Source organism: Triticum aestivum, chromosome 4A (genome assembly GCF_018294505.1).
Source record: "Triticum aestivum cultivar Chinese Spring chromosome 4A, IWGSC CS RefSeq v2.1, whole genome shotgun sequence".
Classification (NCBI taxonomy): Eukaryota; Viridiplantae; Streptophyta; class Magnoliopsida; order Poales; family Poaceae; genus Triticum; species Triticum aestivum.
In genome coordinates this window covers 682,282,114-682,302,709 of record NC_057803.1, presented here as the reverse complement: position 1 = coordinate 682,302,709, position 20,596 = coordinate 682,282,114, and the positions used below count along the sequence as shown (strand labels likewise).

The 20,596-nt window shown below is 42.4% G+C and overlaps 1 long non-coding RNA gene across 1 annotated transcript; it reads left to right on the top strand.

Moving 5' to 3' along the window:
* Positions 1 to 17,362: 17,362 nt before the first annotated feature.
* Positions 17,363 to 20,136, top strand: LOC123083103 (uncharacterized). The gene is made up of 3 exons (XR_006439208.1): positions 17,363 to 17,516; positions 18,677 to 18,762; positions 20,037 to 20,136. It is a non-coding gene; the product is annotated as an uncharacterized lncRNA (long non-coding RNA).
* Positions 20,137 to 20,596: the final 460 nt, after the last annotated feature.

Genomic DNA, 20,596 nt, shown 5'->3' with positions numbered 1-20,596 from the left:
ACTAGGTATGGGATACCGACGATCGAATCTCGGGCAAGCAACATACCGATGACAAAGGGAACAACGTATGTTGTTATGCGGTCTGACCGATAAAAGATCTTCGTAGAATATGTAGGAGCCAATATGAGCATCCAGGTTCCGCTATTGGTTATTGACCGGAGACGTGTCTCGGTCATGTCTACATTTTTCTCGAACCCGTAGGGTCCGCACGCTTAAGGTTACGATGATAGTTATATTATGAGTTTATGCATTTTGATGTACCGAAGGTTGTTCGGAGTCCCGGATGTGATCACGGACATGACGAGGAGTCTCGAAATGGTCGAGACATAAAGATTGATATATTGGAAGCCTATGTTTGGATATCGGAAGTGTTTCGGGTGAAATCGGGATTTTACCGGAGTACCGGGAGGTTACCGGAACCCCCCGGGAAGTATATGGGCCTTAGTGGGCCTTAGTGGAAGAAGAGAAGAGGCAGCCAGGGCTGGGCCGCGCGCCCCTCACCCCTAGTCCGAATAGGACAAGGAGAGAGGGGGCCGGCGCCCCCCTCCTTCTCTCTCTCTTTTCCCACTCCACGAATCCTATTCCAATTAGGAAAGGGGGGGAGTCCTACTCCCAGAAGGAGTAGGACTCCTCCTGGCGCGCCACACCTTGGCCGGCCGGCCCCCCTCCCTTGAACCTTTATATACGGAGGCAGGGGCACCCCTAGAGACACAAGTTGATCCACGTGATCATACTATTAGCCGTGTGCGGTGCCCCCTTCCACCATAGTCCTCGATAATATTGTAGTGGTGCTTAGGCGAAGCCCTGCGACAGTAGTACATTAAGATCGTCACCACGCCGTCGTGATGACGGAACTCTTCCCTGACACTTTTCTGGATCGGAGTCCGGGGATCGTCATCGAGCTGAACGTGTGCTAGAACTCGGAGGTGCCGTAGTTTCGGTGCTTGATCGGTCGGGCCGTGGAGACGTACGACTACATCAACCAAACGCTTCCGTTGTCGATCTACAAGGGTACGTAGATCACACTCTCCCCCTCTCGTTGCTATGCATCACTATGATCTTGCGTGAGCATAGGAAAGTTTTTGAAATTACTACGAAACCCAACAGTGGCATCCGAGCCTAGGTTTTATATGTTGATGTTATATGCACGAGTAGAACACAAGTGAGTTGTGGGCGATATATGTCATACTGCTTACCAGCATGTCATACTTTGGTTCGGCGGTATTGTTGGACGAAGCGGCCCGGACCGACATTACGCGTACGCTTACGCGAGACCGGTTCTCCCGACGTGCTTTGCACATAGGTGGCTTGCGGGTGACAGTTTCTCCAACTTTAGTTGAACCGAGTGTGGCTACGCCCGGTCCTTGCGAAGGTTAAAACAGCACCAACTTGACAAACTATCGTTGTGGTTTTGATGCGTAGGTAAGATTGGTTCTTGCTTAAGCCCGTAGCAGCCACGTAAAACATGCAACAACAAAGTAGAGGACGTCTAACTTGTTTTTGCAGGGCATGTTGTGATGTGATATGGTCAAGACATGATGCTAAATTTTATTGTATGAGATGATCATGTTTTGTAACCGAATTATCGGCAACCGGCAGGAGCCATATGGTTGTCGCTTTATTGTATGCAATGCAATCGCGCTGTAATGCTTTACTTTATCACTAAGCGGTAGCGATAGTCGTGGAAGCATAAGATTGGCGAGACGACAACGATGCTACGATGGAGATCAAGGTGTCGCGCTGGTGACGATGGTGATCATGACGGTGCTTCAAAGATGGAGATCACAAGCACAAGATGATGATGGCCATATCATATCAGTTATATTGATTGCATGTGATGTTTATCTTTTATGCATCTTATCTTGCTTTGATTGACGGTAGCATTATAAGATGATCTCTCACTAAATTATCAAGAAGTGTTCTCCCTGAGTATGCACCGTTGCGAAAGTTCTTCGTGCTGAGACACCACATGATGATCGGGTGTGATAGGCTCTACGTTCAAATACAACGGGTGCAAAACAGTTGCACACGCGGAATACTCAGGTTATACTTGACGAGCCAAGCATATACAGATATGGCCTCGGAACACGGAGACCGAAGGGTCGAGTGTGAATCATATAGTAGATATGATCAACATAGTGATGTTCACCAATGAAACTACTCCATCTCACATTGATAGATCGTGGATGTCGCCTAGAGGGGGGGGGGGTGAATAGGCGTTTTAAAATAATTACAGTTTAGGCTTGAACAAATGCGGAATAAACCTAGCGGTTAATTTGTCAAGCACAAAACCTAAAACAACTAGGCTCACCTATGTACACCAACAACTTATGCTAAGCAAGATAAGCAACTATGTGATAGCAAGATATATGACAAGAGACAATTTGGCTATCACAAAGTAAAGTGCATAAGTAAAGGGGCTCGGGTAAGAGATAACCGAGGCACGCGGAGACGATGATGTATCCCGAAGTTCACACCCTTGCGGATGCTAATCTCCGTTTGGAGCGGTGTGGAGGCACAATGCTCCTCAAGAAGCCACTAGGGCCACCGTAATCTCCTCACGCTCTCGCACAATGCAAGATGTCGTGATTCCACTAAGGGACCCTTGAGGGCGGTCACCGAACCCGTACAAATGGCAACCCTTGGGGGCGGTCACCGAACCCGTACACTTTGGCAACCCTTGGGGGCGGTCACCGGTACCCGTCAAATTGCTCGGGGCGATCTCCACAACCTAATTGGAGACCCCGATGCTTACCCGGAGCTTTGCACCATAATGATTGAGCTCCGAACACCAACAACCGTCTAGGTCGCCCAAGCACCCAAGAGGAACAAGCTCAAGGGTACCAAGCACCCAAGAGTAATAAGCTTCTCAACTTGTAACTTCCATGTATCACGTGGAGAACTCAAACCGATGCACCAAATGCAATGGCAAGGGCACACGGAGTGCCCAAGTCCTTCTCTCTCAAATCCCATCGAAGCAACTAATGCTAGGGAGGAAAATGAGAGGAAGAACAAGAAAGAGAACACCAAGAACTCCAAGATCTAGATCCAAGGGGTTCCCCTCACATAGAGGAGAAAGTGATTGGTGGAAATGTGGATCTAGATCTCCTCTCTCTTTTCCCTCAAAAACTAGCAAGAATCCATGGAGGTATTGAGAGTTAGCAAGCTCGAAGAAGGTCAACAATGGGGGAAGAACACGAGCTTAAAGGATAAGGTTCAAAGGGGAAGAAGACCCCCTTTTATAGGAGGGGGAAAATCCAACCGTTATCCCCCACTCAGCCCCGCAGAGAATGGTACTACCGCGGAGGCAGGGCGGTACTACCGCTCATAAGCGGCACTACCGCTCCCCTTCAGCGGTACTGCCGCGCCAGAAGAAAAGGGGCTGGGGCTGGGACCCAGAGCGATACTACCGTGGAGGCAGGGCGGTACTACCGCTAATAAGCGGTATTACCGCCACTACTACCACAGCAAGTGCCGCAAAACCCGACACGAGAAAAAGCGCACTCGAGTCGAGGCGGTAGGAGCACGGAGCCGCAACGGTACTACTGCTGAGACCATCAAGCGGTACTACCGCTCCGAGGAGCGGTACTACCGCTGTGGCCCGCGGTACTACTGCTGCAGAGCGGTACTGCCGCTTGTGACTCCTCAGCGGTACTACCGCTGGGTACCACGGTACTACCGCTGGGACCCTGACAAAAACCACACTCAAGAAAATCAGAACTGCCATAACTTCTGCAAATGAGCTCCGAATTGAGCAAACTCAAGCTTGTTGAAAACAAGATGACCATAAGCTCTAAGACTCACAAAGAGAACCAAACAAGAACCAAGAAAGATGATGCAAGGATGCAATGGTTTGAGCTCTCTACGAACGATACGATCAAGCTACTCATCGAGAGCCCCCCTAGATAGTACGGCAATCGATCCTATAACCCGGTCTCCCAACTACCATCATGAGACCGGTAAAATAGAAAACCTATCAAGGGCAAACCTTTGCCTTGCACATGGTCCACTTGAGCTAGATGATGACGATCTTGACTTCCTCAAGTTGGACCACCTTCCTTGATTGTGTTGGCACGATGAAGACTAGATGATTGCCCCCCCCATAGACCACTATGGGTGAGCCACTCTTCGGCACATCTTCACAAGTCCATTGTCACCACAATGGCCGGAAAGCTTCAAGCACTTGATCTCTTCGCGATGATCCACTTGAACTTGCACACGGCAATCTTGATGACGATCACCACTTGATGTCATCCTCTCCATGGGTTGAGAGATATCTTCCTCTTGACACAAGCCCATGAACATGTAGCTAACCCCACGTAGAACTCTCACATAGACCATGGGTTAGTACACAAAGCACAATGGACAATGCTTACCAAACCATGGGATCACTTGATCCCTCTCGGTACATCTTCTATGCTTTGTGAGTTGATCAACTTGATTCACTCTTGACTTAGTCTTGATCAACCTTGAATCTTTCCAACTCTCTTCGTTTGGATGATGTCTTGAAGGTAAACATGAATGATCACACAATCTTCTTCTTCGAGACATGCTTGCAATAAGCTCAACTCTCAAATGACCAATCTTTGGATAATTCCTTGAATAGCACCTTGGTCGACACAAACTTTTCTTGAAACCAACACATGTACTCCAAGAAAAGCCTATGGACAAAACCTTCAAATATAACTCAAGGAAACCATTAGTCCATAGAGATTGTCATCAATTTCCAAAACCAAACATGGGGGCACCGCATGTTCTTTCACACGTGATGATCGGACATGGTTTAGTTGATTTGGATCACGTAATCACTTAGAGGATTAGAGGGATGTCTATCTAAGTGGGAGTTCTTTAAGTAATATGATTAATTGAACCTAAATTTATCATGAACTTAGTACCTGATAGTATCTTGCTTGTTTATGTATGATTGTAGATAAATGGCCCGTGCTGTTGTTCCGTTGAATTTTAATGCATTTCTTGAGAAATCAAAGTTGAAAGATGATGGTAGAAATTACACGGACTGGGTCCGTAACTTGAGGATTATCCTCATTGCTGCATAGAAGAATTACGTCCTGGAAGCACCGCTGGGTGCCAGGCCTGCTGCTGGAGCAACACCAGATGTTGTGAATGTCTGGCAGAGCAAAGCTGATGACTACTCGATAGTTCAGTGTGCCATGCTTTACGGCTTAGAACCGGAACTTCAACGATGTTTTGAACGTCATGGAGCATAAAGTTAATATTTCAAGCAGATGCCCAGATTGAGAGATATGAAGTCTCCAATAAGTTCTATAGCTGCAAGATGGAGGAGAACAGTTCTGTCAATGAGCATATACTCAAAATGTCTGGGTATAATAATCACTTGATTCAAATGGGAGTTAATCTTCCAGATGATTGCGTCATTGACAGAATTCTCCAATCACTGCCACCAAGCTACAAGAGCTTTGTGATGAACTATAATATGCAAGGGATGAATAAGACTATTCCCGAGCTCTTCGCAATGCTGAAAGCTGCGGAGGTAGAAATCAAAAAGGAGCATCAAGTGTTGATGGTCAACAAGACCACTAGTTTCAAGAAAAAGGGCAAAGGGAAGAAGAAGGGGAACTTCAAGAAGAACAACAAGCAAGTTGCTGCTCAAGAGAAGAAACCCAAGTCTGGACCTAAGCCTGAAACTGAGTGCTTCTACTGCAAGCAGACTGGTCACTGGAAGCGGAACTGCCCCAAGTATTTGGCGGATAAGAAGGATGGCAAGGTGAACAAGGTATATGTGATATACATGTTATTGATGTGTACCTTACTAATGCTTGCAGTAGCACCTGGGTATTTGATACTGGTTCTGTTGCTAATATTTACAACTCGAAACAGGGACTACGGATTAAGCAAAGATTGGCTAAGGACGAGGTGACGATGTGCGTGGGAAACGGTTCCAAAGTCGATGTGATCGCGGTCGACACGCTACCTCTACATCTACCTTCGGGATTAATATTAGACCTAAATAATCGTTATTTGGTGCCAGCGTTAAGCATGAACATTATATCTGGATCTTGTTTGATGCGAGACGGTTATTCATTTAAATCAGAGAATAATGGTTGTTCTATTTATATGAGTAATATCTTTTATGGTCATGCACCCTTGAAGAGTGGTCTATTCTTATTGAATCTCGATAGTAGTAACACACATATTCATAATGTTGAAGCCAAAAGATGCAGAGTTGATAATGATAGTGCAACTTATTTGTGGCACTGTCGTTTAGGCCATATCGGTGTAAAGCGCATGAAGAAACTCCATACTGATGGACTTTTGGAACCACTTGATTATGAATCAATTGGTACTTGCGAACCGTGCCTCATGGGCAAGATGACTAAAACGCCGTTCTCCGGTATTATGGAGAGAGCAACAGATTTGTTGGAAATCATACATACAGATGTATGTGGTCCGATGAATATTGAGGCTCGTGGCGGATATCGTTATTTTCTCACCTTCACAGATGATTTAAGCATATATGGGTATATCTACTTAATGAAACATAAGTCTGAAACGTTTGAAAAGTTCAAAGAATTTCAGAGTGAAGTTGAAAATCATCGTAACAAGAAAATAAAGTTTCTACGATCTGATCGTGGAGGAGAATATTTGAGTTACGAGTTTGGTGTACATTTGAAACAATGCGGAATAGTTTCGCAACTCACGCCACCCGGAACACCACATCGTAATGGTGTGTCCGAACGTCGTAATCGTACTTTACTAGATATGGTGCGATCTATAATGTCTCTTACTGATTTACCGCTATCGTTTTGGGGTTATGCTTTGGAGACGGCCGCATTCACGTTAAATAGGGTACCATCAAAATCCGTTGAGACGACGCCTTATGAACTATGGTTTGGCAAGAAACCAAAGTTGTCGTTTCTGAAAGTTTGGGGCTGCGATGCTTATGTGAAAAAGCTTCAACCTAATAAGCTCGAACCCAAATCGGAGAAATGTGTCTTCATAGGATATCCAAAGGAGACTATTGGATACACCTTCTATCACAGATCCGAAGGCAAGACTTTTGTTGCTAAGTTCGGAAACTTTCTAGAGAAGGAGTTTCTCTCGAAAGAAGTGAGTGGGAGGAAAGTAGAACTTGACGAGGTAACTGTACCTGCTCCCTTATTGGAAAGTAGTGCATCACAGAAAACTGTTTCTGTGACACCTACACCAATTAGTGAGGAAGCTAATGATAATGATCATGAAACTTCAGAACAAGATACCACTGAACCTCGTAGATCAACCAGAGTGAGATCCGCACCAGAGTGGTACGGTAATCCTGTTCTGGAAGTCATGCTACTAGATCATGATGAACCTACAAACTATGAAGAAGCGATGGTGAGCCCAGATTCCGCAAAATGGCTTGAAGCCATGAAATCTGAGATGGGATCCATGTATGAGAACAAAGTATGGACTTTGGTTGACTTGCCCAATGATCGGCAAGCAATTGAGAATAAATGGATCTTCAAGAAGAAGACTGACGCCAATGGTAATATTACTGTCTACAAATCTCGACTTGTCGCAAAAGGGTTTCGGCAAGTTCAAGGGATTGACTACGATGAGACCTTCTCACCCGTAGCGATGCTTAAGTCTGTCCGAATCATGTTAGCAATTGCCGCATTTTATGATTATGAAATTTGGCAGATGGATGTCAAAACTGCATTCCTGAATGGATTTCTGGAAGAAGAGTTGTATATGATGCAACCGGAAGGTTTTGTCGATCCAAAGGGAGCTAACAAAGTGTGCAAGCTCCAGCGATCCATTTATGGACTGGTGCAAGCCTCTCGGAGTTGGAATAAACGCTTTGATAATGTGATCAAAGCATTTGGTTTTATACAAACTTTTGGAGAAGCCTGTATTTACAAGAAAGTGAGTGGGAGCTTTGTAGCATTTCTGATATTATATGTGGATGACATATTACTGATTGGAAATGATATAGAATTTCTGGATAGCATAAAGGGATACTTGAATAAGAGTTTTTCAATGAAAGACCTCGGTGAAGCTGCTTACATATTAGGCATAAAGATCTATAGAGATAGATCGAGACGTTTAATTAGACTTTCACAAAGCACATACCTTGACAAGATTTTGAAGAAGTTCAAAATGGATCAAGCAAAGAAAGGGTTCTTGCCTGTGTTACAAGGTGTGAAGTTGAGTCGGACTCAATACCCGACCACTGCAGAAGATAGAGAGAAGATGAAAGATGTTCCCTATGCTTCAGCCATAGGCTCTATCATGTATGCAATGCTGTGTACCAGACCTGATGTGTGCCTTGCTATAAGTCTAGCAGGGAGGTACCAAAGTAATCCAGGAGTGGATCACTGGACAGCGGTCAAGAACATCCTGAAGTACCTGAAAAGGACTAAGGATATGTTTCTCGTATATGGAGGTGACAAAGAGCTCATCGTAAACGGTTACGTTGATGCAAGCTTTGACACTGATCCGGACGATTCTAAATCGCAAACCGGATACGTGTTTACATTAAACGGTGGAGATGTCAGTTGGTGCAGTTCTAAACAAAGCGTCGTGGCGGGATCTACGTGTGAAGCGGAATACATAGCTGCTTCGGAAGCAGCAAATGAAGGAGTCTGGATGAAGGAGTTCATATCCGATCTAGGTGTCGTACCTAGTGCATCGGGTCCAATGAAAATCTTTTGTGACAATACTGGTGCAATTGCCTTGGCGAAGGAATCCAGATTTCACAAGAGAACCAAGCACATCAAGAGACGCTTCAATTCCATCTGGGATCTAGTTCAGGTGGGAGACATAGAGATTTGCAAGATACATACGGATCTGAATGTTGCAGACCCGTTGACTAAGCCTCTTCCACGAGCAAAACATGATCAGCACCAAGGCTCCATGGGTGTTAGAATCATTACTGTGTAATCTAGATTATTGACTCTAGTGCAAGTGGGAGACTGAAGGAAATATGCCCTAGAGGCAATAATAAAGTTATTATTTATTTCCTTATATCATGATAAAAGTTTATTATTCATGCTAGAATTGTATTAACCGGAAACATAATACATGTGTGAATACATAGACAAACAGAGTGTCACTAGTATCCCTCTATAGACTAGCTTATTAATCAAAGATGGTTATGTTTCCTAACCATGGACAAAGAGTTGTCATTTGATTAATAGGATCACATCATTAGTTGAATGATCTGATTGACATGGCTCATTCCATTAGCTTAGCACCCGATCGTTTAGTATGTTGCTATTGCTTTCTTCATGACTTATACATGTTCCTATGACTATGAGATTATGCAACTCCCGTTTGCCAGAGGAACACTTTGTGTGCTACCAAACGTCACAACGTAACTGGGTGATTATAAAGGAGCTCTATAGGTGTCTCCAAAGGTACATGTTGGGTTGGCGTATTTCGAGATTAGGATTTGTCACTCCGATTGTCGGAGAGGTATCTCTGGGCCCTCTCGGTAATGCACATCACTTAAGCCTTGCAAGCATTGCAACTAATGAGTTATTTGCGGGATGATGTATTACAGAACGAGTAAAGAGACTTGCCGGTAACGAGATTGAACTAGGTATGGGATACCGACGATCGAATCTCGGGCAAGCAACATACCGATGACAAAGGGAACAACGTATGTTGTTATGCGGTCTGACCGATAAAAGATCTTCGTAGAATATGTAGGAGCCAATATGAGCATCCAGGTTCCGCTATTGGTTATTGACCGGAGACGTGTCTCGGTCATGTCTACATTGTTCTCGAACCCGTAGGGTCCGCACGCTTAAGGTTACGATGATAGTTATATTATGAGTTTATGCATTTTGATGTACCGAAGGTTGTTCGGAGTCCCGGATGTGATCACGGACATGACGAGGAGTCTCGAAATGGTCGAGACATAAAGAACCCCCGGGAGTGTTCCGGGTGAAATCGGGATTTTACCGGAGTACTGGGAGGTTACCGGAACCCCCGGGAAGTATATGGGCCTTAGTGGGCCTTAGTGGGCCTTAGTGGAAGAAGAGAAGAGGCAGCCAGGGCTGGGCCGCGCGCCCCTCACCCCTAGTCCGAATAGGACAAGGAGAGAGGGGGCCGGCGCCCCCCTCCTTCTCTCTCTCTCTCTTTTCCCACTCCACGAATCCTATTCCAACTAGGAAAGGGGGGGAGTCCTACTCCCAGAAGGAGTAGGACTCCTCCTGGCGCGCCACACCTTGGCCGGCCGGCCCCCCTCCCTTGAACCTTTATATACGGAGGCAGGGGCACCCCTAGAGACACAAGTTGATCCACGTGATCATACTCTTAGCCGTGTGCGGTGCCCCCTTCCACCATAGTCCTCGATAATATTGTAGTGGTGCTTAGGCGAAGCCCTGCGACAGTAGTACATTAAGATCGTCACCACGCCGTCATGCTGACGAAACTCTTCCCCGACACTTTTCTGGATCGGAGTCCGGGGATCGTCATTGAGCTGAACGTGTGCTAGAACTCGGAGGTGCCGTAGTTTCGGTGCTTGATCGGTCGGGCCATGGAGACGTACGACTACATCAACCAAACGCTTCCGTTGTCGATCTACAAGGGTACGTAGATCACACTCTCCCCCTCTCGTTGCTATGCATCACTATGATCTTGCGTGAGCGTAGGAATTTTTTTGAAATTACTACGAAACCCAACAGTGATAGCTCTAAAGTTTAGTCCCACCAAAGAAGTTGAGGAGGTGTGAAACCTCTTCATATAGTGGGTTCTCTCCACCACTCTAAGTGGTATGCTGAGGAGAGAAATAGGAGATCACACGCGCTCGCTCGCCTTGCCTGGCCGAGTCGGGCTCGGGTTAGGGTTGGGGCGCGCATGCCACATGCGCGTGAATGGTCCGACGAAATCCAGTCAGTTGCCTTATAGTGATGCAACTTCCTTTTGTCATTTTATTTTTGATGTCTTGACAGAAAAGTTAATTATTTTTTATCCGGTAAGTATACAGCTTTGAATCCAAGTCGGTTCGAAATCATGATCGCGACATGATATCACCTCTTGTTCTATTATATATACTGCTACCGGCCATAGTTAAAGACACATCGTAAACACTTAGGGTTTTGCCTCATCTAGCAACTTGAGCTGCCACAGTCTATTCCATCCCGAACACCGGCGCGCGGGAGAGCAGGTCTCCAAAACCTTTCATCCTCGTGATCCTGCACCCGAAGACGACAAATTAGGTTTTTGCGAAGCGATCCGCGTGACTGCTCAGTTTCATCATCATGGGCCATTTTTCGTCCAAGTTGGGCGATGTTACTCATCGCCGTCACCAACATTGTCATCAACAACGCCACTCCCCCAGCAGCTAACGAACAATGCATCCATCCATCGTGATTCGTTAATGTCTCTATCTATAGTTGCTATTTCTTGTGTGATGCTACTGTGCATGTTTTCTTGTTCATTTAGTATGCTAGACTCTTGCATGATATTTTTTATTTTAGTCATGAATTATTTACTAAAATTAATCATGAATTTTCCTTATATTCCAACATCGGGGACATCATATTCCTCATAATATGTGCTGCAATGGGTCGCGACTGTACCTTGCTTCAAGCAAGTTCGATGGAAGACTCGTCTGAACGAAGGTGCCAGATGGGCTGCCCAGGCACGCAGGGGACCACAACCTTGTTTTTTTTTTCAATTTTAAGTTTTTTCTTTCCCTTTCTAACCTTTGTTTATAATTCCAAATATTCAAAATAAATATATTACAAAAGCAATTTGTATGAAAGAAGTTGATCATGAATTTGCTAATCCAAGCATTTGAAATAAAAATTGTGTATTAAAAATGTTAATCAAGCAATTGAATCTTTTTACATGTCTATAGAAAAAAAAATGCTGATTACATATTAAAAAGTATTGACAATGTATTAAAAAACTGTTAATCAAACATTTGAAAAATGTGTAAAATGTATAGAAAAATGTTGATAATGTACTAAAAATGCTAAATTTGTATTTCGAAAATGTTAATCAAGTATTTTAATCAAAAATGTAAAATGTGTATGAAAATATTGACCCTATATTAAAAATGTTAATAAGGTATTCTATTAAATTTGTATAGAAATTTTTTTGACCATGTATTCAGTAAATGTTAATCTTCTATTGGAAATGATTAAACATGTATTAGAAAAATATAATAGATATATAAAAATGTGTATAGAAAAACATTGAAACCCAGAGAGGAAACAAAAGGAAACGAATGAAAAAAAGAAAAGAAACAAACAAAACTGAAGAAAAGGAAGAAAAAGAAAAGGAAAGAAAATAAAAATGCTAGTGAAAAATGAAACGAAAACAAAGAAAACCTTAAAAAAGAAAGAAAAGAAAAACTAGTACAAACAGAGAAAGAACTGAAGAAAACCGGCGCTGCGCTGCAAGTGAACGATCCTGGGTTAGATTCATGCGTGCCCCCTTTTTCCTCCACTTATTATTTGTTTTAGGTATGCGCTAATGGTCCGGCCCGTTACTGTAGGCGCTTCTGGCAAGTCATTCGTCGGGCTGGCTAAAAGTGAGATATAGCCTTTGCGGCCGCAAAGACGCGGAACGCGTAACCCACGCTCACCCCGCACACCCTTTTGTGGCTGGAAAAGCATAACTTGGTTGACGGATTCAATTTTTTTATTTTTAAAAAATGTTTTGCATATTCAATTTTTTTTCATGATTGTGAAAAAATGTTTGGGAAATAATAAACTTTTTATAATTTTGAAAAAAGGTACACTAAAACAGTTCATAAATTTGAACAAAATGTTTGTGAATTCAAATGATGTTGTTGCATTTTTAGAATATGTTCACACAATTCATAAATTTCCATGAATTTTAAATATTCTTCCCAAATTTCAGAAAAAGTTCATCGGTTCAATAAATGTTCACTGATTCAAGAACAGTTATGCTCTTAAAAGAAAGTTCACGAACACATTTTTTCCGGAATTTTCAAATGTTGTTCCCAAATTATGAACTTTTTTGCCAATTCAAAAAGACATTCACGATTGTTTAAAAATGTTTTTGAATTCAAAAAAGTTCACAGTTTTGAAACAAATATTCACAATTTCCAAAAATGTCCACGAATGTCTTAAAATGTTTGCAAATTAAAAAAATCACGATTGAAAAAATATTCTCGAATTTTAAGAATGTTCGCAACTTCTGAAAATGTCCATGATTTCAGCATATATTCATGCATTTTGAAGATATTTGCAAAATGAAAAATAAGGATAAAATATAAATAAAAAGGGAAAACATTAAAGAAAAATAAAAAAGGAAAAGGGAAGAAAAAACAAAGTGAAAAGAACAAAAACCTGCGCTCTTCAATGGTACATGCTTTTTTTGGTGATCTAATTCTTCCAACTGCTTCAACTGGGGGGGGGGGTTACTTTTGATGTTCTTTATACTATCTTGACAGTTGGTGAATAGACAGAAAGTTATCCTTGCAAAAAAATGGGGGTGCTTCATTTTAGGGATCATGCGACTTTATTAGAAAATGTTCATAGAAATTGTTAATTGATCATGTGGCGTATGAAGCAAAACATGGCAACCAAACTCTAAAGACAGAGTGTTAAAAAAAAACTCTAAAGACAGAGGAAAATTAACTAATAAACCTGCTTCAAAGTTTACCACTCCTAACCCCATGAATGGAACGACATTCTTTAAACTCTTTCGCCCTGAGGTTAATCCCATGAATGATGGCACTGTAGCTACCTGCCGATCTGTCTTGACCATCTTTAATAACCGGCAAGCAATCCGAGACGATGAACAAATGACGCAACATGAGGGTGCTACTTTATCTATTCCTAAAGGAAGAGTATCTCTACTCCTAATGAAGCAATTGGTAGTCTTCGCCGGTTAATTTTCGTCTATCACTTTCGTTCGGTTTTTTTTCGTCGGTTAACCTTCGCCCACCTCCTACCCCACCTCACCCCACCCCATACACGCACCCTCAAGAAAACCACCCCGCAGGAGGAACGCCGTTCCTCTCGATCCCCTCCCGTCGCCGCCGCCGCCGTCCTCTCGATCCCCTCGAGTAAGCGGCGCTGCCGTTGGCTCCCGATCTCCTCCATGGCGGATTCCCACGGACGCCGCGGCAGGGCATGGTCGCGTTAATCGCATGGAGGGTCGCGTCGAGGAAAGCGACGACCTCGCAGGCATCGGGTCAAGCGGCTGGCCCTTCTTACGCGATTGCGCTGTTCTTTTCTTCCCCGGCAGAGATTGGTGCCGCCACGGCCGCATCATGGATTTTGCCCTGCATCGCCTCTGATTTGGGAGTCTGTTTTTTTTTTGCGCTGGATCCTGATTTGGGCGGGATTTTTTTCCCAGGTATTGAGCGCGCGCTGGATGGCGGGAACTGTCGCGTCAAGGAGGTCGCTATGGACGGTTGATCCAGGGCGCTGCACGTCGCTGTCGGCCACGGGAGGACGCCATACCCTTTGGGCGCAACAAACTCTTGGCCATATGGTCTTCCGTTTTCACAACAAGTTAATACTCTCTACGCTAGCATTAGTACTATTCAGTAATCACCGCTCTAGGCTTCTGAATAAATTTTTATATGAGATCTAGACGGTAATCGTGCAGGCTTTTGTCTAAAGTTTTTTCTTTTGCAATTTGGAATATATAGTAAGTTTGAATATCACATAAATGGTTGGCATCTAATTTTCCATCATGTTACTTACGCATAAGACTTGTATCTCCTTTCTACTGACTAATGGTGAATAGACTCCTTTTGTGAATTAAGATCATTCAGAGATGATAATGATTGTAGCTTGCATTGCATGTACGGTGGTGTACCTCTTGAGTTGGAGAATATCTTAGAATTCATTGACTTGCAGCTATGGCAATGACCAACACAGTTTTGCGTTTTCTTTTTCGTTCCCACGTTCTGGTTGGTGTTGGTGTAGTTTTTCTTCTTCAATAAAATACATAGAAGCAAATCAGACTGGTTGCAAATATCATGCTACTTCATCAGAAATTATGTTTTCCAACTGAAATCATTTTTGTTTACTAGGCGCTAGCTATCCCTGACAACACGGTAAGAGACATGTTGTTTCCAACTCACCCTTAGTTACAGTTGAGATACTTGCACAAAAGACGTATGCAAATGTTTTATTTTCTTAACATTGTTTTATCATATGCTTTCATAATTTCATCAGGAAAGAGATGCATATGAGAGGAAGAGAGCCTCCCCCAAGCTCTGTCTAGGCGATGCACGGGAAATTTGGAAACTATCAATGAGATGTCCAATGATGAATATACTCACACACTGAGACACATTCTAAAACGTGTTTACGCAGGTTTGTCCTGATCATCCTTATTTTTAAACCCGAAACATTCTTTATTATTGCCGGGTTCTCTATAATCCCATGCTTGTGAATTCAATTGCTTAGTTTGATTGAGAGTACTTAAGTTAATGTGCATGTATACTTTTCTAGATCATATATTAATTGGTTGGACTCTTCATGTACACTAAATGTGAAACTCATTATGATTCGGAAGTCCTGATAGCTTGTGACATAGTTGATGTATTTTATAAGTCATGCAATTTGTTGTTAGCAACATGTACCTGCAGATTTGGGGTAATTTCCATTTCAACATTGCTTTTGTTCTCAGACATTCTGGATCATACTAAGATACTTCAGAGAGATGTCCCAGATTTATTCTTTTGAATTTCACTAATTTCTTTCAATGGCTTCAGATTCACCCGTGCGTTCATTACTGCCATTTTGAGTTACTATTGGTACCTATGATTTGGATCATTAACAGTTCAATTTGTTTAGGTGATGGGTGTGATGGCCTGGCTTATTAGGGATGACTACTCATATCAATAAGGAATTCCTTCTTTTCCGGGAACCCATTCGGACAAAACTCCAAAGTTAAGCGTGCTCAGCTTGGAGTAGTGTCAGGATGGGTGACCGACCGGGAAGTTGCTCCCGGGTGCGCACGAGTGAGGATAAAGTGCGCAGAAAAGACTAGTATTGATCTGTGGGGCCAGTCTAGATCCCGCCAGGAGTAACGACCACCAGCGGATGTGTCCGGGGCGTTACAAGTTGGTATCAGAGCCGACCCTCGCGGTTACATGAATGTTTGCGGACAGGTGCGCGGTCATGTTGTTCATGACGTCTGTGACCCGTCGTGGCACCCGACATGGCACATGTACCGAACTGGATGCACAGACGTATGTGCCAAGAGGGAACGTTCCTGTGGCCCGACGAGGACGCCGGTTTCTCTGAGTGGGGGTGTATGTAATGGCCTGGCTTATTAAGGATGATAGACTACTCATATCAATAAGGAATTCCTTCTTTTCCGGGAGCCCATTCAGACAGAACTCCAAAGTTAAGCGTGCTCAACTTGGAGTAGTGTCAAGATGGGTGACCGACCGGGAAGTTGCTCCCGGGTGCGCACGAGTGAGGACAAAGTGCGCAGAAAAGACTAGTATTGATCTGTGGGGCCAGTCTAGATCCCGCCAGGAGTAACGACCACCGGCGGATGTGTCCGGGGCGTTACAATGGGGCTGCCGCCAACTTGGGCCCCCTCAAGAACAACGACTCCCGGGTGCGCACGAGTGAGGACAAATTGCGCAGAAAAGACTAGTATTGATCTGTGGGGCCAGTCTAGATGCCGCAAGGAGTAACGACCACCGGCGGATGTGTCCTGGGCGTTACAATGGGGCTGCCGCCAACTTGGGCCCGCTCAAGAACAACGACTCTATAGGAGGGGGATGGAGTCGCGGAAGCTCCTGTGCGGTTCCACAATGAGCCGGTCTTTTGTCACATCTGAGTTGGAGGATGTCCAAGGCCGGAAGTGTTCATCACCACTAAGCCGCGGTAAGTAAGGAATTTTCCAGAGAGTGGTGGATGAATTTTTTTCTCCAAATGGTGGTGAATCTATGCATGTGTGTACTTTCATGGCCTTTTTGTGCTTGATCCATCCATTTTACATTATAAATTGATTGTATCGGCTGCTGCAGCGATGATGGATTGTATTGCATCAAACCTTCTGGTTAACTGATGTTGGAGCCATGGAATAAATGCTAGCATCCAATCATGATTTAAAAAGCGAAAGCATGATCTTAGTTTAGTTATGTGCGTAAAAAAGCTCATGTACATATGTGACTTAAATATGTAGCTGCAGTCTCGCACAAATGAAGAGAGAAGATAAATTTATGTCAATGAATTGTGAATGGAAATAAAAACACCAGACTGAATTATGTACTCTTTTTTCCTAGCTTAAATTATTTATTGAGATTGTACTACACCCTGTTATTCTAATTTTATACACTTCTTTCTTGCCCAAAAATATATTAATTGGTTCTTAGCTTCCTAAAACTCAGGAATATTTTATCTTTCTCATACATTTTAATTCATTTTATGCAGGCTGAGATAATACTGACGCGATGTCCAGATTTGGATGTCTCATCTCTGAACAATTGAAACGCCGAATACTCCATGAAAGCTTGCCTAGCGGCTTTTGCGCAATATTATATCTTTGGACGTTTGCACTTCCGCGGCTCTAGACATGAGCTTCCTTATATGGTAAGAAAATGTTGGTCGAGAGCTTGATTCAGCTTGTGGAAATAAATAATCTCCCATATTTATTAAATTTGCTTGCTTTGGCATGTTACTTTATCTATATTTGAAATAGGATATTCTTTGATATGTAATTTTAGGAAATAGTTGGTTTTCAATCTTTTTGCTTGAGATTCAGAAGATCCAAAACTGCTTGATACAATGGCTACTCTAATCAATAAAATGAGTTACATATATATTCAGAAACTATGTTGATCAGGCTACTTATATGCATTGGAAAACCATTAGATTCCTTGTTGCATTAACATTGACATCCAGAGTTACTTCTCTGTACATATTTAAAATGTAGATAAAATGTATATCCTCTAGCTCTCATGTGTTTTAGTCTCTCTTTTCTCTTTATGTTGTATCACCAATGATGAGAAAGAGATCAGGGGCCATGGAGAGGGAGAGAGAGAGGTCTAAATGATTGTAGCCATACCAGTTTCATGTTTCCATGTATGACATTATACTAGATAGAAAACAGTAACTTTGTGTGGGTTGATTATACTAAATACTTCTAACATAATAATATACATGTATCAATTGTTGCCCATTACTTGCGTACACACTATACCATAGTATTTTAGTAGTGCACCCTATAAAAAAAGCATCAATGCATATGATCCCTTATAACTCACTTCTTGCTTTACATGTGATTTTCTACCTTCAGAAGGTAACATGAGCACCTTGATTTCCTATCTTTTTAGACACATATTTCTTTCAGGGGTTATTTTTCAAACATCCACAACTCCTGCCTCTTACTTAATACACTACATTCCTAAAGCTTCCCAAAGACAGTACATGTTTAAAATAGTTTATGTCTTTTAGTTTTACAAGCTCCCTAAAACTAAATCGCTGTGGAATAGGTGTGCCTGCCTGCTTTAAAATGTGAGCTACTTATATAGATATTTTTTCCTCATCATTCTTAAGTATTTCCCCTAAAACTGGGTTAAGCATAGATGATGACTGCTACAACTCAAAGTAAATATTCTGAACCTAACTAAAGGATTCTGGTGATGGTGGCACAGGCACTAGCAAGTATCTAATGCATATACATGACTTCATATTATTTATCTTATTCACATTCACATACTAATATATTCATGATTTTTTTTGCATTGTAGAGTGCTAGCGCGCTACATTGCAGAGAAAGCTTTGAGAAAATGCTTTGTTGGGATGATAGACAAGAATAATCAATCCTCATTCCAAGGTTAGATTTGTACTTCCTTCCCAGTTCTTCTTTACAAAGGACCAATCCTCTTACTTTATCCATTCATGTTGTCTTAATTTTGTTCCTTCATGGAAAAACATTTTCTCATTTCAATCTTTCTCCATTTGGTATGAGTATGGCACATGCTCTTAATTTTTTGACTATTCTTGGTTGATTAATGGTTGGTGTATTGCCTTCCACTTTGGATTTCTCAATCCTCTTGCTTAGGCTACGTGTACCATTCTGTCACATGTCGCCATCGATCTGAGCAAAAATTAGTGTAGATGAACCGAGCTATTTTATTGTAAGCTGTGTACAGAACTTCATGGGAAAATAATCATGTAGTTAATGTTTTATGCGATATATATCCAGATAGGTGAATCCTCGCAAGTTGGTCCCAGTATCTAAATATGATTGTGCCAACTTAGAGCCTTTTCAGATTGTAGCGACTCTGTTTGGGGTTTCCTTACCTAATCAAGGCTCATTCCAGTTTGCTTTGTCCTTATCTCCTTTTCTTTCATAAATTCTTCACCTATTCAAGAAGCTCATTTTTTGTTAGTTGTAACAACTAAAAAAACCATGTCCATGTTGTACTGGTGACTTGATATATTGTCTTTTTAATCACACTGCCGCCTATTTCTCTATTTAGAGTACAGTGAGGAAAATATCAACCTCCTGCAACCAACCATGCAGTAATTTACTATTTTTGAGCTCTCTGGATATCATATATAGATGTACATTTTAGTGCCTTTCTTTTCTGGACTACACTACTTTTCTTTCAGATTTCAATTGTCTGAATCTTCCGTACAAAAGATAGTCAAGCTTATATGGTGTTTCATAGGAGCATTGGTACTGATCATTGAGAATATACCTCTCTGCTACATGTATGCGATTGTCATAGTACCTAGGTTCAAGAAATGTTTTTAATGGTGCTAGAGTCTGGGAAGTAAAAACTGAACCTTTTATGGTGAAGGATCATCGCGGAGAAGGTGAATTTACGCCTCTGCTTTATATGTAACTGTTTCTTCGTGTTAGTATTAAGCCGCCTGGGAAGTTTCAAGAAAAATGTGCTTTGAAGTACCATATTATGCAGTTAGCTCAGGGATGCAACGATACAGTTATCACCATCCTGAGATGCCCTCCTAACTACTATACTCATTCATGTGCGTTCTGCTCTATGGCACACCTGGAACGAGGACGATATTGCTTGATAGAGCCACCGCCCATTATGAAATGAATTGGATTGGATTACACATTATCGTATGCTTTATCAGGAGTTGTGTAAGTACTAATTATGCCAACCTGGGGCAACACTCTAATGGTTTCTCCACAAAGGATGCCTCCTGGAGCTCTACTTCTCTCCCACCCCCAACAGCGGTATAGTATGAAAATCCTATTACTAAATAGCTTACTATTTGATGCTTATGTTTGTTGGTGTAGTAATCATTTTTGAAGGTCAAAGTCCCGGAGGATGTTACTCGAGGCTTCCGTATAGTCGAGTGATTTTGCTTTTGCATGCTAATAATACAATATAGATGGATATAATTAGCAGTTATTAGTGCATATTATTTTGTCTCAATACCATAAATTCAATGTAAAGGTTTGCATTATTATTGTCAAATCTAAATTACATTGAAGACTTGAACAGGGAATGATGCCTCTTTTAACTGATTGGTGTGCTTTTTTAACTCTCTTTAATGAGTAAATCATAGTGTAGTTGCATCTTATATTTTGTTTGGGCATGTAGGTGTGTGCTTCCTCGCTTTTCCCTTTCTTATAAGTTGTCCTCATTTTGTTGCTTCTATTTAGGTTTGGATTTTCTTCAACCCGCAAG